The sequence below is a fragment of the Pogona vitticeps genome, chromosome 1 (genome assembly GCF_051106095.1).
Source record: "Pogona vitticeps strain Pit_001003342236 chromosome 1, PviZW2.1, whole genome shotgun sequence".
NCBI lineage: Eukaryota > Metazoa > Chordata > Lepidosauria > Squamata > Agamidae > Pogona > Pogona vitticeps.
Window position 1 is genome coordinate 242,175,383 of NC_135783.1, and position 21,050 is coordinate 242,196,432.

At 44.8% G+C, this 21,050-nt stretch overlaps 1 protein-coding gene across 1 annotated transcript in view; it reads left to right on the plus strand.

The window, feature by feature from the left end:
• The window catches only part of LOC144585996 (uncharacterized), a 338,930-nt gene that overhangs the window by 227,506 nt on the left and 90,374 nt on the right, over positions 1-21,050 (plus strand). The gene's annotated exons all lie outside the window — the stretch shown is intronic.

The following is a 21,050-nucleotide window of genomic DNA, read 5'->3' on the forward strand; positions in this document are numbered from 1 at the left end:
GCTTGGCCTTCTGGATCGCGTAGACTATGGCCAAACACTCCTTCTCCACGGTTGCCAAATGTTTCTCACCTTTTTGAAGTTTCCTACTCAGGTAGGACACTGGATGCTGGTCACCATTCTCATCCTCCTGGCACAGAACTGCTCCTACCCCGCTGTTAGACGCATCGGTGTAGATGATGAACTCCCGGTCGAAGTCTGGAGCACGCAGCACTGGATAGTTGATGAGCGCCTGCTTCAACCTCTGGAACGCCTCCTCACAGTCGCTGGTCCACGGGATGCGGTCATCAGCCTTCTTCCTCGTCAGATCGGTCAGCGGAGCCGCAATCTCGCTAAACCTCGGGATGAACTTTCTGTAGTAGCCCACCAACCCAAGAAATGATTTGACTTTTTTCTTGGTGTTGGGTCTGGGCCAATCACGAACAGCTTCTATTTTGGCCTCCAGGGGTTTTATCACTCCTCCCCCTACCATGTGACCCAAGTATTTTATTTCTGGGCTACCCAGCTGCAGTTTGTTCTCTCTGCAGAGCCTAGGCCCAAGCACTTCCTCCCCTGGGTCAAAGTGCCTCTCCCTGGCTTCCTGGTCATCCCCAGCTTTCTTTCTGACCTTTTGAGCTTGCAGGGTCTCTGCTGCTAGCTCTAGGTTTCTCTTTAGGTCAATCCTTAAAGAGTCTCTGTATGTCACAACGTCTTGTGGGTCATCCTGGGTGATCTGCTCCCAATTTTGTTTGATCAAATCAAGGGGCCCTTTCACCCTTCTCCCAAATAAAAGTTCAAATGGACTGAACCCGGTACTGGCTTGTGGCACTGATCGATAAGCAAACAAAAGGGATTGCAGCTTCTGGTCCCAATTGTTTGGATTCTCTGCCAAGTAAGCCCTAATCATGCGCATTAGAGTCCCATTGAACTTCTCAGTTAACCCATTACTTTCAGGATGATAGGCAGTGGTTTCCTTGTGCTTAATTCCACAGATTTGCCATAAGCGTTTCATGAGCTTTGATGTGAACGATGCGCCCAAATCTGTGATTATTTCTGAGGCAAATCCCATCCTGGACATATACCCCACCAAGGCATCTGCCACTGTGTTAGTTTCAATGTTAGTCAAGGGTATGGCTTCAGGGTACCTTGTGGCATGGTCCACAATGGTGAGAATGAACCTGTTCCCCCTCTTTGTGGCCTTGGGCAAGGGTCCCACAATATCCACCCCTATGCATTTGAACGGAGTGTCAATCACAGGCAAAGGGCACAACTTTGCTTTGGTCCTGTCACAGCTATTCCCCTGCCTTTGACACACATCACATTGTTTACAGAACTCCCTGATCTGCTTCCCTATGTCAGGCCAGTAAAAATTCTGTGTGATTCTCTGCTGTGTTTTGTTCACCCCTAAGTGTGCAGCAAACATGTCAGAGTGCCCCCTTTGTAAGATCATGGGGCGATACTTTTCAGGTACCACCAGCTGACTTCTGATCCCATCTCCCCCTTTTGAGATATTCCTCAGGGTCTCTCTATATAAAATCCCCTTTTTCTCCAGAAACCTCACTGGGGTTTCAGGTGTTAGCTGGGCGTCAGTCACCTGTTCAAAACACTTTTGGAGAGTGGCGTCTGCCTTTTGCTCTTGTCCAAATCTGCTGTCTGTGGTTAAGGTTTCCACCACAGCTTCTGAACTCCCCTCTGCTTCCGTCTCTGGCTCATCATTACCCCCTTGAACTGTCCCCGTGGTGGCTTGTGAACGTGTAATCACTAGCACCCTTTTCACATGTTCAGCCAGGTCATTTCCCACGAGCACGGCTGCTGGCAGAGTCGATGAAATTGCTAGCCGCCAAACTCCCCTCCAGCCTTGAAAGTTGACAGGTACCTCCGCTACTGGCAGAGAGATCACCTGCCCCTCAATCCCTGCCACCTTCATGCTCTCATTTGGGATTACATACTCCCTAGGAATAATATCTGGATGGCACAGGGTCACCTGGGAACAAGTGTCCCGCAGCCCCCGATACTGATGTCCAAGTATTCCTACGTCCACCCCTGCTGTCTCAAACAATTGAGAATCTGTTCTCACGAGCAAGCATCGCTTGACCTCCACAAGAGGACCATTTTCCTCAGCCTGATCAGCAGATGTAGCTGTTCCAGATTGAGTAGCCATGGCAACAGGCTCCCTCAGTGACAATGAGCCTTGCTCTTTCTGGACACAGAACACAGCTTTTGGCTTGGTTCCACTCGAATCCTGAGGCACCATTCCTTTTAGCTGCTTTAATTTCTCACACTCTGAGATTAGATGGCCCTTTCCCTGACAGAAATAACATTTTCTGGTGTATTTTGAGTCTTTCTCATCTTGTTTTGGTTTTCCCTCCAAAATCTGAGGTCTTGGTTTCATGTCTGAGGGCTTCCCTTCACCATGGGCCCCTCCCCCTTGCTGGCTTTTCCCTGGTCCCTGAGAGTACTTGCTGTAGGTTTCTTTAGGTTTTCCCATCGCTTTCCCCTCACCCAAGGGCTTTCTTATTTGGGAAATAAAATCTGCGATTTCGGCTGCTTCTGCCACAGATTTTGGTTTCCTTTCCCTCACCTGGAATTTCAGTTCCCCATGCAGGACTGAATAGAACTGTTCCAGCGCTATCAAGTCTTTGAGCTGCTGAAAGGTCTCTGTCCCCTCCTGAGATAGCCATTTCTCAAGCAGCCTCACCAATTGGGCCCCCACTTGGGTAAAAGTCTGCTCTGGTTTCTTTGTGAGGGACCTGAATCTTTGCCTCAGCTGTTCCGCATTTATCCCATGTCTTGCAAACACCAGTTTTTTAAACTCTGCAAAATCTTTCATCAGTTCCTCAGGCATCTCGGCATAGACTTCAGCCAGGCTACCACTGATTAAAGATCGCATGATGGTCATCTTCTCAGTTTCCCTCACTGAGAAGTCCACAAACGCTCTTTCCACTAAGGAAAAGAACACCTCAGGACAATCTCCCTTGTGGTACACAGGGAATTTCTTCAGGTCAGCCTTAGACAATTGGCCTCCCTCAGAATCCCTATTGTTATTATTGTTCTGGTTCATCATTTCCAATTTTCTTAATTCAAACGCCATTCTTTCTTTTTCCAGAGCAATTTTCTCTCTCTCCCTCTCTAATTCAAATTGCCGTTGTTTCTCTCTTTCCCTTTCCTCCATTTCCCTCACCCTCAGTTCATGCTGTTGGGCTATGAGCAATTTTCTGAGTTCTGGGTTCTGCTCTCCTGTGCTGTCACCCTGCACTGAGCCAAATTCATCCTCAGAACCTTGGTCAACCTGGGGGTCTTTCACTTCACCCATTTCTGCCACTTGGCTTCGAGTCAAGGGCATAATCCCCCCTCAGAACAAGCTGCTTTAAAAAGTCAAGCCTCAAAATAAAACGACCACTTTTTTTTTCCTTTTGCCTCAGAACCAGCTTTCCCTATAGATTGCTGCTGTCCTTCAGCACTACTTGCAACTGTAGCGAGTTAGAGTCTACCCCCCTCTGCTGGGCCTCTCAGCAGGCAGGCTAGATCACTGCTACTACACAGTTTTGCCTCAGCGTTTTCCCGCCAAAACAGGCTGCCTCAGAGCACCCTAATCTAGTCCCCAATCTGAGGTTACACGTTCTTCTACTAGTGCACCCCCCCCCCGTGAGGTACACCTAGAAGATTACCTACGTGCTCTCAGATTGTCCCTGACTAGACCCCCCTTGCTCTGGGCACACTTGCCAAGGCTTTGCTGGACCGCTGGACAACTGGACCAGTCGTATCCCACACGCTGGACACCAATCAATGTGACAAACCCAGACCTACTGGGATCTGCCACACGTTAACTAAGCTGCCACCAACCATTCCCTATAAGAAGTCACACAGACCAGGGATGGATTTTCAACAAATAAAAGAATAAGGTTTATTTAAAACAACACACAGGGAAAATAAAATGGTCAGGTGAATAAGATATAGTAACGTGGCTTATTCTCATTCATACATGCATACAGTTTGGTTCACACAGAACCCTTAACTTGAAGCACAGACCCTGAACCTATCAGTTCTGGCTAACCAACAGACACCTGAACCTATCAGGTTGGTACTGACACACAGTAGTACCCTGTCTGACACACAGACTCCCACACCAGCTTCTTCTTCCCAGCTGCTGCTTCGTCACATCCCAGCGTCTCCACACACGCATCACCTATATATACAGTACAGCCCCTCCTCCTGATGTCCCGCCTTCCACTCCCCATAGGATGGAACTTTCCCTCCAAACCCATGACAGACAGGTAACATCAGTGCTGTATGTAACAACGCCATTTCACAATACAGTACTGAAGTTCTCCAAACAGGTTTATGATGCCAAATAACCAGAATAGCAACTATATATGGATCCTCAGGAATTAGTTCCTAACAATTTAGCAACATGGCCCACGACTACAATTACATGTGAATCACAGCAACACCTTGCTCTCCTAGGCAGGTCTTGTTCTACCGCCTATATGCTTTGTGTTCATGATGTCCAGTGGCCATATGAAAAAGACGACATGGATTTGGGAAATGAAATTTCCATAGAAAGATGCTCCTGCATGATTACTAAAAGAAGTATAGAACTGAGAATGTTGGATAGATGCAGTTTCTTGTGTTGCTTTCTTCCTTGCTAAACCTGTTATTAAGCCCCCACCCCAAGGCCTCCACTTCTACACCAGGTTCTTAAAGCACCAGGAGCCCTACTTCCCTTATGATCTGTATCTTGGAATAATCTTCAGAAAGTGTCACCCCTCCCCACAGATGCTTAATAGGGGTATTCTGAATGTAAATGTAGACTGTATCTGTCGTTTTCACTGCCTGTCTCTCACTGTCCTAGAGCACCCCCTAAAGAAGTAAAGATGACCATTTCCTATCTCTAAAGACCTCCTTTCTAACTTTCGGCGGGGCTTTGTTGCGGTGCTGCCAGCAACTCCAGAGAGGAGCTCTCTGGAAAAAACTGGAACCCTCCGGCCCGGGATCCCCCTTTTGAAATGGGGATCAAAGGAGAGTCTAGAAGAAGTCTCTCTGAAGCAGATGGTGAGCAGCAGAAGGAGAAGAAAGGGAGGCAGACCCGGACTTTTTTCTTCTGAAGAAATCACCGTGCACGGACTGGAGCGGGCGCCATTTTTTGGCACTGAGCCGCGAGGAACCCTTTACCGGGGGAGAGGAGAGCAATCAATATAAACTAATAATATATAACAAGTAAGTAAGCCGAAGCCTCTGATTTATGAAACAGCCTCATTAAGCTGAAATAAGAATGAAAATATTTAGCTGAAAGAATAAATGCAGCGGCGGGTTTATCTTATCAGTCTGACTCAAAAGCGAAACTAAGCTTCTCCAAGTGAACTGTTAAAACGCCAGGCTGATTCTAAAGCCGAGAGTCTGAGATGGAAAAATAAATCTTATGTTTCTGGAAAAGAATCCCAGACAGCAACACCGTCTGACTGGATTTAAGAGACTTCGGTGGATGCAGTGTGGCTGGGATACGTTACTCTTTGCCTTCTCTGGACTTTGGGAACTATAAATAATAGAATTTGGTGGTTTTCGGGAGAAGGAGCTGACGTGGCCGACTGGACTAAGGAGCATTAAGGGGTTAATGAAGATCACAAGACGAGCTCCAAGGACAATCTACTGGACAGTTTGAGACTTTACAATTGTTGTTTTGTTTGCCAGACTGCAGATCACGTGTGTCTAATAACAGAAGCTTGCTGAACCCAGGAGAAGAAGAAATAACTGCGTCACGGTTCTATTTGATATTGTATTTGTTGGGCTAAAAGTTGATTTTTATATTACAATATTTGGATAAAGATTGGAGGGAGATCTAAGGGGAGGATTATGATGAGGGGTTTGAATTGTTGATAAAATTGTGGAAACTGTGGAAGGATTTCTAGGGGGTGATTATTGTGGTATTTATACAAACCCCAAAGCCTGAGATGGACCCCAAAAATTCAAAAGAACAAATGGAGACTTGGTCTGTTCAATCCCAAAGTTCTGGAATAGTGGTGCAAGAAATAGAAAAGGAATGGCAGATTAATATACAAAGACTAATATTATCAGGGTTCCAGCAAGTGAATGCAGGTCTTAGCAAAATAGAAGATTTGATGAAAGGGACGAAAGAGGGGACAGTAGATGCCAAACAAAACTTAAATGAAGCTGTACAAACTTTAGAATCGTCTGTATTAGATATGACACCAGGTAATATGAATGCAGTAGAGAGTTATCCAGTGACCCATGCAGCTTCCAAAATTAAAAAGCATTATGACAAAAATCTTAAGGAGGCAGAGATACTGAAACCAGACAATCTTATGGTGAAAATATGGGAAGTGAAAAAAATGGATATTCTGTCAGATGGGCTGAAAGGCTGTTCAATTCAAAAAGAAAATGAATGATGGGATGTATTGTATAAATGGCAGCAGCTACCAGACAATGTTGGAATAACATAGAATAAAATTAAAATTAAATGATAAGATAAAAGCAGGAGGGTAATCAAACTGTGAAAAAGCAAAAAGTTGATATATATTAGTAATATGAATTGATTGGATGATGTTATACTTTATGCTCTCCTATCCCCCAAAACCATTTTCCCTTCTCTATCCCTTCTTTCTTTTTGTACCCTTTATCCCTGTTCCTAAATAAATATATATATATATATAAAAAAAGCTCTTTCTAACTTTCAAGGTGTTAACATCTCTTTTTCTTGAGAGTGGGCTATACCCCCCCCCAGCCATGTGTTCATGGTTTGAGGTACGGTATTCTACCAAGTTAGGAAAGGCTTTTCTATCAAATATAGTTTCTAAATAAACATGATAAACTTTTATCTGCCTGGTTTATTGCTCCATGGAACAGACAAACAAGGTGGGTTTACAACTCACAGGAAACACTATTACTGCTTTATCTTGCCTAAAAATGGGCTTCTTAACAGAGTTCTCTCACAGATACTAATCTGAATGAATATTTGCAACACTATATACTCGTGTTTTTCAGTATCTTAATTCATTTCCCAATAATAAAAATTATATCAAGGATGCCATCTTTTCCCATGAAGTTAAAATATCTTTAATAGCCAAAGTTACTATCACCTTTTACCTTACTGAGGTGCTGTGCTTGAAACATGAGATGTGGAATGGAGGAGCAGTCCATAGTAACACTCTTCCTAGTAGGACAAAGATGGAGCACATATGGCTCTTCAGCTTTCAGTCCAGGAGTCAAACTGTGTATTTCAAAGATTCCTTACCATTGGCTGTGTTGCCTAGGACTGATGTGAGTTGCAGTCCAACATCTAGAGTAGTGGTTTCCAACCCTGGATAACCCAGGTGTTCTTGGACTGTGTTATGTATAAAAGGGACCAAGCACAAGGAGAGCCAATCACAGGATTTGTAACAGCTTTGTGACAAGCAGCCATGCACTGTAAATTTACAGATTTAGAAACAGCTTTGAGGGATCAGTTGGTGTGTGGACTAAGGGATGAGAAACTGCAGCAGCATTTGTTTGCTAAGAAGGAATTGACCTTTAACATAGCCCTGGAGGAGGCAATGAGAGTGGAGGCAGCAGACCTGTTGACGCCTGAGGTCCACATGACACAGAGTTTCCCCCGCCACAGAAAACTGAACCAGTCCTTCAGGGGAGTGTGGAAGATAATTCTGAAGCGGAAGAGGAGGTACATCAGACTAAAAGAGAGAATGTGAAAATGAACAAACTGCCTCATGGGACTGGGTGTACCAGCTGTGGAGGGCAGCATGGGAGGAGACCCTACTATTTTCATGATGTGAAGTGCAGGGCATGTGGCAGGATGGGTCATATTGTCCACGTTTGTTGGTCTAGTAATTTTAAGGTCTCCCTGTCACAGCATAAAGCACAGGAAGAGCAGAAGAGAGGATTTCAAGTGGAGGAGTGTCATTCTGTTATTAATCACTCTGATTCTGTCCCCGTTCAGAGTGTCCGAAAGCGAACACATGAGAAAATTAGAGTAACAGTGCACATTGAGGACATCCCATGTGAAATGGAGGTTGATTTGGGGTCAGCCCTGTCGATAATTTCAAAATTTCATGATTATGTGTATGGCTGGCAATTTGAAATTGTTACGGATCACAAGCCATTGTTAGGGATTTTTGCCTCAGATCGACAGATGCCTCAGATACTGTCTCCCTGGATGCTGAGTTGGGCTGTGTTTCTTCCAGCATATGATTATGTGTTATGTCACCATCCAGGAAAGGCATTGGGACATGCTGATGCCCTTAGTTGATTACCACTGGCAAGTTTAGAGGCAGATCCTCTATGGGCATGGAAGGGGTGGCCATCTGGGAGGCTGGAAAGTGATTTTAAGCCTTTTTATTCATGCCAGCATGAATTGTCAGTGCATAAAGGGTGTTTGCTGTAGGGAAATAGGGTCATTAGAGTTTTGCAGGCATTGCATATGGGACATCTGGGAATACTATAGATGAAGGCATTGGCCCGTAGTTACAGTCATGGCCAAAAATATTGGCACCCTTGCAATTCTGTCAGAAAATGCAACCCTTCTCTCAGAAAATTGTTGCAGTTACGAATGTTTTGACACTCACATGTTCATTTCTTTGATTTGCATTGGAACAACACAAAAAAAAATACAGAGAAGAAAAGTAAAATCTGATACAATCCCACACAGAAATCCAAAATGCCCTGGCCAGAATTATTGGCGTCGTTTAGTCGTTTAGTAGTGTCCGACTCTTCGTGACCCCATGGACCAGAGCACGCCAGGCCCTCCTGTCTTCTACTGCCTCCCGGAGTTGTGTCAAATTCATGTTGGTTGCTTCGCAGACACTGTCCAACCATCTCATCCTCAGTCGTCCCCTTCTCCTCTTGCCATCACACTTTCCCAACATCAAGGTCTTTTCCAGGGAGTCTTTTCTTCTCATCAGATGGCCAAAGTACTGGAGCCTCAGCTTTAGGATCTGTCCTTCCAGTGAAAACTCAGGGTTGATTTCCTTTAGAATTGATAGGTTTGTTCTCCTTGCAGTCCAGGGGATTCTCAAGAGTCTCCTCAAGCACCACAATTCAAAGGCATCAATTCCTCGGCAGTCTGCTTTCTTTATGGTCCAGCTCTCACTTCCATACATCACGACAGGAAAAACCATAGCTTTGACTATTCGGACTTTTGTTGGCAAGGTGATGTCTCTGCTTTTTAAGATGCTGTCAAGGTTTGTCATCGCTTTCCTCCCAAGAAGCGTGTGTGTTTAGTCGTTTAGTCGTGTCCGACTCTTCGTGACCCCATGGACCAGAGCACGCCAGGCCCTCCTGTCTTCTACTGCCTCCCGGAGTTGTGTCAGGTTCATGTTGGTTGCTTCGCAGACACTGTCCAGCCATCTCATCCTCGGTCGTCCCCTTCTCCTCTTGCCATCACACTTTCCCAACATCAGGGTCTTTTCCAGGGAGTCTTTTCTTCTCATTAGATGGCCAAAGTACTGGAGCCTCAGCTTCAGGATCTGTCCTTCCACTGAGCACTCAGGATTGATTTCCTTCAGAATGGATAGGTTTGTTCTCCTTGCAGTCCAGGGGATTCTCAAGAGCCTCCTCCAGCACCACAATTCAAAGGCATCAATTCTTCGGCGGTCTGCTTTCTTTATGGTCCAGCTCTCACTTCCATACATCACGACAGGAAAAACCATAGCTTTGACTATTCGGACTTTTGTTGGCAAGGTGATGTCTCTGCTTTTCAAGATGTTGTCCAGATTTGTCATCGCTTTCCTCCCAAGAAGAAGGCGCCTTTTAATTTCAGGGCTGCTGTCTCCATCTGCAGTGATCATGGAGCCCAGGAAGATAAAATTTGACACTGCCTCCATATCTTCCCCTTCTATTTCCCAGGAGGTGATGGGACCAGTGGCCATGATCTTAGTTTTTTTGATGTTGAGTTTCAGACCGTTTTTTGCACTCTCCTCTTTCACTCTCATTACAAGGTTCTTTAATTCCTCCTCACTTTCTGCCATCAGAGTGGTATCATCTGCATATCGGAGGTTGTTGATATTTCTTCCGGCAATCTTAATTCCAGCTTGGGTTTCTTCCAGTCCAGCCTTCCGCATGATGTATTCTGCATATAAGTTAAATAAGCTGGGGGACAGTATACAGCCTTGCCGTACTCCTTTCCCAATTTTGAACCACTCAGTTGTTCCATGACCAGTTCTAACTGTTGCTTCCTGTCCCACATATAGGTTTCTCAGGAGACAGATAAAGTGGTCAGGCACTCCCATTTCTTTAAGAACTTGCCATAGTTTGCTGTGGTCCACACAGTCAAAGGCTTTCGCATAGTCAATGAAGCAGAAGTAGATATTTTTCTGGAACTCTCTGGCTTTCTCCATAATGCAGCGCAAGTTAGCAATTTGGTCTCGAGTTCCTCTGCCTCTTCGGAATCCAGCTTGTACTTCTGGGAGTTCTCGGTCCACATACTGCTGAAGCCTACCTTGTAGGATTTTGAGCATAACCTTGCTAGCATGCGAAATGAGTGCAATTGTACGGTAGTTGGAGCATTCTTTGGCACTGCCTTTCTTTGGGATTGGGATGTAGACTGATCTTTTCCAATCCTCTGGCCACTGTTGAGTTTTCCAAACTTGCTGGCATATTGAATGTAGCACCTTAACAGCATCATCTTTCAAGATTTTAAATAGTTCAACTGGAATGCCATCACCTCCACTGGCCTTGTTGTTAGCCAGGCTTTCTAAGGCCCACTTGACTTCGCTCTCCAGGATGTCTGGCTCAAGGTCAGCAACTACATTGTCTGGGTTGTCCGGGATATCCACATCTTTCTGATATAATTCCTCTGTGTATTCTTGCCACCTCTTCTTGACGTCTTCTGCTTCTGTTAGGTCCCTCCCATTTTTGTCTTTTATCATGTTCATCTTTGCGCAAAATGTTCCTCTAATATGTCCAATTTTCCTGAACAGATCTCTGGTCTTTCCTTTTCTGTTATCTTCCTCTATTTCTTTGCATTGTTCATTTAAGAAGGCCCTCTTGTCTCTCCTTGCTATTCTTTGGAAGTCTGCATTCAAGTTTCTGTAACTTTCCCTATCTCCCTTGCATTTTGCTTCCCTTCTCCTCTCTGCTATTTCTAAGGCCTCGTTGGACAGCCACTTTGCTTTCTTGCATTTCCTTTTCTTTGGGATGGTTTTCGTTGCTGCCTCCTGGACAATGTTACGAGCATCTATCCAAAGTTCTTCAGGCACTCTGTCCACCAAATCTAGTTCCTTAAATCTGTTCTTTACTTCCACTGTGTATTCATAAGGGATTTGGTTTAGATTATACCTGAGTGGCCCAGTGGTTTTTCCTAATCTCTTCAGTCTAAGCTTGAATTTTGCTATGAGAAGCTGATGATCAGAACCGCAGTCAGCTCCAGGTCTTGTTTTTGCTGACTGTATAGAGCTTCTCCATCTTTGGCTGCAGAGAATATAATCAATCTGATTTCGATATTGCCCATCTGGTGATTTCCATGTATAGAGTCGCCTCTTGTGTTGTTGGAAAAGAGTGTTTGTGATGACCAGCTTATTCTCTTGACAAAACTCTATTAGCCTTTGTCCTGCTTCGTTCTGAACTCCAAGGCCAAACTTCCCTGTTGTTCCTTTTATCTCTTGGCTCCCTACTTTAGCATTCCAGTCCCCTAGAATGAGAAGAACATCTTTCTTTGGTGTCAGTTCTAGAAGGTGTTGTAAATCTTCATAGAATTGTTCAATTTCAGTCTCCTCAGCAATGCTGGTTGGTGCATAAACTTGGATTATTGTGATGTTGAATGGTCTGCCTTGGATTCGTATTGACATCATTCTATCATTCTTGAGATTGTATCCCATTACAGCTTTTCCCACTCTTTTGTTGACTATGAGGGCTACTCCATTCCTTCTACGGGATTCTTGTCCACAATAGTAGATATAATAATCATCTGAGCTGAATTCGCCCATTCCTGTCCATTTTAGTTCACTGATGCCCAGGATGTCGATGTTTATTCTTGCCATCTCCTGTTTGACCACCTCCAGCTTCCCAATGTTCATAGATCTTACATTCCAGGTTCCTATGCAGTATTTTTCTTTGCAGCATTGGATTTTCCTTTCACTTCCAGGCACGTCCACAGCTGAGCGTCCTTTCGGCTTTGGCCCAACCACTTCATTAGCTCTGGAGCTACTTGTACTTGTCCTCCGCTCTTCCTCAGTAGCATGTTGGACGCCTTCTGACCTGAGGGGCCCATCTTCCAGCATCATATCTTTTAGCCTTTTGTTTCTGATCATGGGGCGTTCTTGGCAAAGATACTGGAGTGGCTTGCCATTTCCTACTCCAGGTGGATTGCGTTTAGTCGGAACTCTCCACTATGTCCTGTCCGTCTTGGATGTCCCTGCACGGCATAGCCCATAGTTTCTCTGAGTTACTCAAGCCCCTTCGCCACGACAAGGCAGCAATCCATGAAGAAGTCCCAAGAAGCAGGCGTCTTTTAATTTCGTGGCTGCTGTCTCCATCTGCAGTGATCATGGAGCCCAGGAAAATAAAATCTGTCACTGCCTCCATATCTTCCCCTTCTATTTCCCAGGAGGTGATGGGACCAGTAGCCATGATCTTAGTTGTTGTTGTTTTTTTCAGAAACAAAAGGCTAAAAGAATTATTGGCACCCTTAACTTAATATTTGGTCGCACCCCCTTTGGAAAAAATAACTGAAATCAATTGCTTCCTGTAACTGTGAATGACCTCTGGTGGAGATGCAGCTTTCTGACACTGGCCACTACATTGACCCCAAAATTCTTTGGTAATCAGCAGATTTCATGATACCTGTTACATACAGCACTGATGTTACCTGTCTGTCATGGGTTTGGAGGGAAAGTTCCATCCTATGGGGAGTGGAAGGCGGGACATCAGGAGGAGGGGCTGTACTGTATAAATATGTGATGCCTGGGTGGTGAAGCACACACACACTAAGGAGAGATGCTGAGAGACACTGGGTTGTGACGAAGCAGCAGCTGGGAAGAAGAAGCTGTTGTGGGAGTCTGTGTGTCAGACAGGGTACTACTGTGTGTCAGAGTACCAACCTGATAGGTTCAGGTGTCTGTTGGGTAGCCAGAACTGATAGGTTCAGGGTCTGTGCTTCAAGTTAAGGTTCTGTGTGAACCAAACTGTGTGTATGAATGAGTAAGAATAAGCCACGTTACTTTATCTATTCACCTGATTGTTTTATTTTTCCCTGTGTGTATTTAAAATAAACCTTATTCTTTTTATTGTTTAAAAATCCATCCCTGGTCTGTGTGACTTCTTACAGGGAATGGTTGGTGGCAGCTTAGTGTAACTGTGTGACATATCCCAGTAGGTCTGGGTTTGTCACATTGATTGGTGTCCAGCGTGTGGGATACGACTGGTCCAGTGTCCAGCGGTCCAGCAAAGCCTTGGCAAGTGTGCCCAGAGCAAGGGGGGTCTAGTCAGGGACAGTCTGAGGCGCGTAGGTAATCTTCTAGGTGTACCTCACGGGGAGGTGCGCTAGTAGAAGAACGTGCCAACGGGGAAGACTTAGATTAGGGTGCTCTGAGGTAGCCTAGTTTTGGCGGGAAAAAGCTGAGGCAAAACTGCGTAGCAACAGCGAGCTAGCTTGCCAGCTGAGAGGCCCAGCAGAGGGGGGTAGGCTCTGACTCGATACTGTTGCAATTTAGTGCTGAAGAACAGCAGCAATCTCTAGGGAAAGCTGGTTCTGAGGCAAGAAGGAAAAAAGTGGTCGTTTTATTTTGAGGCTTGACTTTTAAAGCAGCCTGTTCTGAGGGGGGATTATGCCCTTGACTCGAAGCCAAGTAGCAGACATGAGTGAAGTGAAAGACCCCCAGATTGACCAAGGTTCTGAGGAGGAATTTGGCTCAGTGCAAGGTGACAGCACAGGAGAGCAAGACCCAGAACTCAGAAAATTGCTCATAGCCCAACAGCATGAACTGAGGATGAGGCAATTTGAAGTGGAGGAAAGGTTAGAGAGAGAAAAAATGGAGGAAAGGGAAAGAGAGAAACAGCGGCAATTTGAGTTAGAGAGAGAGAGAGAGAGAATGGAGAGAGAAGAAAGAATGGAGAGAGAGAGAATGGCGTTTGAATTAAGAAAACTGGAACTGATGAACCAGAACAATAATAACAATAGGGATTCTGAGGGAGGCCAATTGTCTAAGGCTGACCTGAAGAAATTCCCTGTGTACCACAAGGGAGATTGTCCTGAGGTGTTCTTTTCCTTAGTGGAAAGAGCGTTTGTGGACTTCTCAGTGAGGGAAACTGAGAAGATGACCATCATGCGATCTTTAATCAGTGGTAGCCTGGCTGAGGTTTATGCCGAGATGCCTGAGGAACTGATGAAAGATTTTGCAGAGTTTAAAAAACTGGTGTTTGCCAGACATGGGATAAATGCAGAGCAGCTGAGACAAAGATTCAGGTCCCTAACCAAGAAGCCAGAGCAGACTTTTACCCAAGTGGGGGCCCAATTGGTGAGGCTGCTTGAGAAATGGCTATCGCAGGAGGGGACAGAGACCTATGAACAGCTTAAAGATTTGATAGCGCTGGAACAGTTCTATTCAGTCCTGCATGGGGAATTGAAATTCCAGGTGAGGGAAAGGAAACCGAAATCTGTGGCAGCAGCCGCAGAGATCGCAGATTTTATTTCCCAAATAAGAAAGCCCTTGGGTGAGGGGAAATCTGTAGGTAAACCCAAAGAAACCTACAGCAAGTACTCTCAGGGACCAGGGAAAAGCCAGCAAGGGGGAGGGGCCCATGGTGAAGGGAAGCCCTCAGACATGAAACTAAGACCTCAGATTTTGGAGGGAAAACCAAAACAAGATGAGAGAGAATCAAAATACACCAGAAAATGTTATTTCTGTCAGGGAAAGGGTCATCTAATCTCAGAGTGTGAGAAATTGAAGCAGCTAAAAGGAATGGTGCCTCAGAATTCTAGTGGGACCAAGCCAAAAGCTGTGTTCTGTGTCCAGAAAGAGCAAGGCTCAGTGTCACAGAGGGAGCCTGTTGCCATGACTACTCAGTCTGGAACAGCTGCCTCTGCTGATCAGGCTGAGGAAAATGGTCCTCTTGTGGAGGTGAAACGCTGCTTGCTGGTGAAAACAGATTCTCAGTTGTTTGAGACAGCAGGGGTGGACGTAGGAATACTTGACCGTCAGTATAGGGGGCTGCGGGACACTTGTTCCCAGGTAACCCTGTGCCATCCAGATATTATTCCTCGGGAGTTTATAATCCCAAATGAGACCATGAAGGTAGCAGGGATTGAGGGGCAGGTAATCTCTCTGCCAGTAGCAGAGGTACCTGTCAACTTTCAAGGCTGGAGGGGAGATTGGCGGCTAGCGATTTCATCGACTCTGCCAGCAGCCGTGCTCGTGGGAAATGACCTGGCTGAACATGTGAAACGGGTGCTAGTGATTACACGCTCACAAGCCACCACAGGGACAGTTCAGGGGGGTAATGATGAGCCAGAGACGGAAGCAGAGGGGAGTTCAGAAGCTGTGGTGGAAACCTTAACCACAGACAGCAGATTTGGACAGGAGCAAAAGGCAGACGCCACTCTCCAAAAGTGTTTTGAACAGGTGACTGACGCCCAGCTAACACCTGAAACCCCAGTGAGATTTCTGGAGAAAAAGGGGATTTTATATAGAGAAACCCTGAGGAATATCTCAAAAGGGGGAGATGGGATCAGAAGTCAGCTGGTGGTACCTGAAAAGTATCGCCCCATGATCTTACAAAGGGGTCACTCTGACATGTCTGCTGCACACTTAGGGGTGAAAGGGCCCCTTGATTTGATCAAGCAAGATTGGGAGCAGATCACCCAGGATGACCCACAAGACGTTGTGACATACATAGACACCTTGATGAATGACCTAAAGAGAAATCTAGAGCTGGCAGCAGAAAACCTGCAAGCTCAGAAGGTCAGACAGAAAACATGGTATGACCACAAAGCTAGAGAGAGGCACTTTGACCCAGGGGAGGAAGTGCTTTGGCTTAGGCCCTGCAGAGAGAATAAACTGCAGCTCAAATGGGCAGGACCATATAGGGTCATTTCCAAGATGTCAGACCTGAACTACCTAATAGAGCAGGAGGAGAACCAAGCAAGGAGGGTGGTTCATGTGAATGCCCTAAAACCCTACTACAGAGGGGAACAGAGGGTTTTATTCGCGATAAAAGCAGCTGAGAGTGAGGAAGCTGAATTACCCTTCTGGGAGGGTAGAGGGGAAGTAAAATACAACCCAGAGGAGGTAAAGATCAGTCCTGCACTCACCCAAGACCAGCAGCAAGAACTAAAAATGCTGCTTAGTAAATATCAACAGGTGTTTTCCAACAAGCCGGGGATAGTGAAGGGAGTGATGCATCGGATCCACACAGGGGATGCACCCCCGCAGGCAGTATCCCCATACCGAGTAACGGGACCCTATAGGGACAAGGTGCGGAAGGAGCTGGACGAAATGCTGAGGGAGAACATAATCGTCCCCTCTTCTAGTCCTTGGTCCTCTCCGATAGTCCTTGTGGACAAGCCTGATGGGAGCATTAGGTTTTGTGTCGATTACAGGAAATTAAACCGTGTAACCACTCCTGATGCCTACCCCATGCCCAGGCTAGACAACCTGATTGAAACCATAGGGGGTTGTCGGTTCATCTCATCATTGGACCTGGTAAAGGGATATTGGCAATTAAGAATTGATCCCAGGGATCAAGAAAAGACTGCCTTTTGCAGCCCTTTTGGTCTCTATGAGTTTCGAGTCCTGAGCTTTGGTCTCAGAAATGCACCAGCCATATTCCAAAGGCTGATGGACCAGACCTTGGCAGGGCTCAGTGACTTTACAGTGGCCTACATTGACGACATAGGGATCTTCAGTAATACCTGGGAAGATCACCTGATACACCTGGAGTTAGTGCTGCAGAGGTTAAGTGCAGCAGGGCTAACAGTAAAGGCCAGCAAGTGTCAGCTGGGTAGCCCAGAAATAAAGTACTTGGGTCACATGGTAGGGGGAGGAGTAATAAAACCCCTGGAGGCCAAAATAGAAGCTGTTCGTGATTGGCCCAGACCCAGCACCAAGAAAAAAGTCAAATCATTTCTTGGGTTGGTGGGCTACTACAGAAAGTTCATCCCGAGGTTTAGCGAGATTGCGGCTCCGCTGACCGATCTGACGAGGAAGACGGCTGATGACCGCATCCCGTGGACCAGCGACTGTGAGGCGGCGTTCCAGAGGTTGAAGGAGGCGTTAATCAACTATCCTGTCCTGCGGGCTCCAGACTTCGACCGGGAGTTCATCATCTACACCGATGCGTCTAACAGCGGGGTAGGAGCAGTTCTGTGCCAGGAGGATGAGAATGGTGACCAGCATCCAGTGTCCTACCTGAGTAGGAAACTTCAAAAAGGTGAGAGACATTTGGCAACCGTGGAGAAGGAGTGTTTGGCCATACTCTACGCGATCCAGAAGGCCAAGCCTTACATCTGGGGAAGACATTTTATTCTGTGTACTGACCATTCACCATTGCAATGGTTAAAGACAATGAAAACCCACAATAGCAAACTTATGAGGTGGGCTTTAAACCTACAGGACTATGACTTTGAAGTGAAGGTGGTCAGAGGGTCAGTGAACTGTGTTGCTGACGCCTTATCAAGAAGACCTGAAGAATGAAGACGGCAAAAGAACATGGACTATGTACATATTTTGGTGAACAAAAAGGTTAAATGTACCTGGTTTTGAATTTGGTTTGTATGAATAAAGGTAAATTGATGTACGGTATATGGTAAATGTTTAAATGCCTATTTGCTATGGTTTAACTTAGAATGTAAGTATGAGTAAGTATATTATGGTATGTATAACTGTTGTTGTGTATTGTACCCAGGTTGTTTTTTTGGTGAAAAGCACCTTAGCTTTCCCCCTACAAAACAACTTATAAAGAGGGGAGGTGTTACATACAGCACTGATGTTACCTGTCTGTCATGGGTTTGGAGGGAAAGTTCCATCCTATGGGGAGTGGAAGGCGGGACATCAGGAGGAGGGGCTGTACTGTATAAATATGTGATGCCTGGGTGGTGAAGCACACACACACTAAGGAGAGATGCTGAGAGACACTGGGTTGTGACGAAGCAGCAGCTGGGAAGAAGAAGCTGTTGTGGGAGTCTGTGTGTCAGACAGGGTACTACTGTGTGTCAGAGTACCAACCTGATAGGTTCAGGTGTCTGTTGGGTAGCCAGAACTGATAGGTTCAGGGTCTGTGCTTCAAGTTAAGGTTCTGTGTGAACCAAACTGTGTGTATGAATGAGTAAGAATAAGCCACGTTACTTTATCTATTCACCTGATTGTTTTATTTTTCCCTGTGTGTATTTAAAATAAACCTTATTCTTTTTATTGTTTAAAAATCCATCCCTGGTCTGTGTGACTTCTTACAGGGAATGGTTGGTGGCAGCTTAGTGTAACTGTGTGACATATCCCAGTAGGTCTGGGTTTGTCACAATACCATCCACACAGTCAAGGCATCCAGTGCCAGAAGCAGCAAAGCAACCCCAAAATATCTTTTGAACCTCCACCATGTTTGACTCTAGGGACTATGTTGTTTTCTTTGAATGCCTCATTTCTTTTTCTATAAACACTGCCATGATGTCCTTTACCAAAAAGCTCTACTTTTGTCTCATCTGTCCGCAGTATGTTCTCCCAGAAGGATTGTGGTTTTGTCACAAAAGTTTTGGCATACTATGGTCTTGTTTTTTTATGCCTTTGTGTCAGCAGTGGCATCCTCCTGGGTCTCCTTCCCTTTTCATTTAGATGGCACAGATAGTATAAGCTGACACTGTTGTACCCTGTGTCTGCAGATCAGCTTGAATTTGTTGGGAAGTTAATCTAGGTTCTATATCCACTGTTTGAACAACCCTTTGTTGTAATTTTCCTCTTCCATCCACGTCCAGGGAGGTTAGCTACAGTGCCATGGGCTGTAAACCTCTTGATGATATTGCACACAGTGGAAGCAGGAACATTAAGGTCTCGGGAGATGGACTTGTACCCTTGAGATTGTCAGTGTTTTTCCACAATTTTTTCTCTCAAATCCACAGACAAATCTTTACGCTTCATTCTCTTCTTCATGATCAGTGTCACACACAACACAAAGGTTGAATCAATTGTGGCGATCATCCTGCTTTGGCTCAGGTAGAAGATTATTGGCATGTACCAATGAGAGCTGTTGGGAGGCGGAGCCAGAGAAACTAGAAGGGAGGGGGTGAGTCGGAGTCTCGTCAGTTCAGTCAGAGACAGACTTTTGAGGGGGATAGTTTGGGTTTGAAGTAGAGAGAGAATTTAAGGAGTGAATAGTCAGTGTGTTATCTGTATTAGTTAAGAGAAAAGGTTAAAGGAAACTACTGAAGCGTTGTGTAACTTTAAGAATGTGTTTAGAAATTATTCCTGAAACAACTTGTAATCAATAAACCTGTTCTTATTTCAGAGTTAAGTACTGAATGGACCTCAGTCCTTCATATGAAATATAGTTGGTAAAGAGATCAACTGGTGCAGCGAGGTAAAGGGCATGTTGGGATACCTTCATGAGCTCTGTGTTTGGTGAAACAAGCAGGGGCCACAGGGTAAATGTCGTAATTGGTGTCCAGCACTGGAATACAAAGTAATCCAGTAAAGGCAAAATATAAAAGTGAATTTTCTGGAGTCGTGGTAAAGAAGTGTGTGACCTGCTAGAGCTTTTGTGGAAAAGCTTAGTGGCACAGCTTCTGAACCCAGATCTGGGGGAACTAAATATAGGCACCTCATAGAGGGGGAGGACCTCAATAAACAATTTCTATTTGGTTCTTTTAAAATGACATATGACCTGGACATCTATCATTAATAATATGTATTGTTTATGAAATCAACTGGTGGTAGCTGAGGGGCACGTAACGTGAGCTCCTAGGACTTTCAAGGTAAGATATTTAAGGAGTGGCTTTATCAGTTCTTCTCCTCTAGTGAGTTTCCATGGCCAAATGGGCATTCAAAAATAGGTCTCCTGAGTCTGAGTCCATCATCCTAGCCACTCCACTTCCAGTGATTTGTGTCACTGCTTACAATAGAAATGTACTAATTCTACAGTTGGGATGATCATAAGAAAATGAGGACCGGGCTCTCGTTCCTTTAACAATTGTATAAAAGAGGAAATTTCAGCATATGGAATTTCTATGGTAAGCTCTACCCGCTGAACTTCTGTTTTCCATATCAACAATGAAGGTGGAGGAGTTCTTTCTCATCTGCCCACCCGATCTACAGTAGAGAGAGAGAATGGTGGGGAAACCATTTCTGTTGGTTATGTGGCTATTCAAGGTACAGAAGCATTACTGGAAGGAAGTAGAAATCCTAATATGATGGGCAGGTTACTAGAGTTCATGTGGCATGCCAGAAGAAATGTTGACTTACTAATGATGCCCTTTAGCCAAGGTATCTGATAAGAGAAATTAATAGTTAACCAAGACTTGTGCAGAGATTAGCATGACTGCTGCATATACTAGGCCACAACTGTTTTGGGAGACTGTAGTCCTTTTAGCCATACTTATCCACTAGGTCACTTAAGTAAAGGACCCCAGAGAACATCTCATCTCATCTCATCTCATCTCATCTCATCTCATCTCATCTAATCAATTAATTAATTAATTAATTAATTAATTAATTGTTTTCATACCAGTCTCAACTCTGACTCAAGTAGCACAACACAGAAATTGCAAAGAAATGCTACTACTGTACTCCCATTCCAACTTCAATTGAGTAATCACATAAATTATTGGAGGCAGCCAAAATGATTAAACTACGCAAATGAAATCCATAATGACAAAATTCCAATAACCAAATTTAAAACATATTGGAACAAATTTACTAATTACTAAAAATTACTCATTCAGCTTCACCATAAATCTGTTTATTTTATTTTTTTTTTTTGCATCCCTTAAAATGCTTACAACATTAAAGAAATAAATCACACTTTTAAAGATCTCTTTATGAACATGGCATGTGATTGTGTCTACAAGATCTACTGATCAAAACTGTCTTACTGAATGTGGTTAAATGTCTAATTTAATTTGTTTCAAAATTAAACTGGCTCGGCTGCCA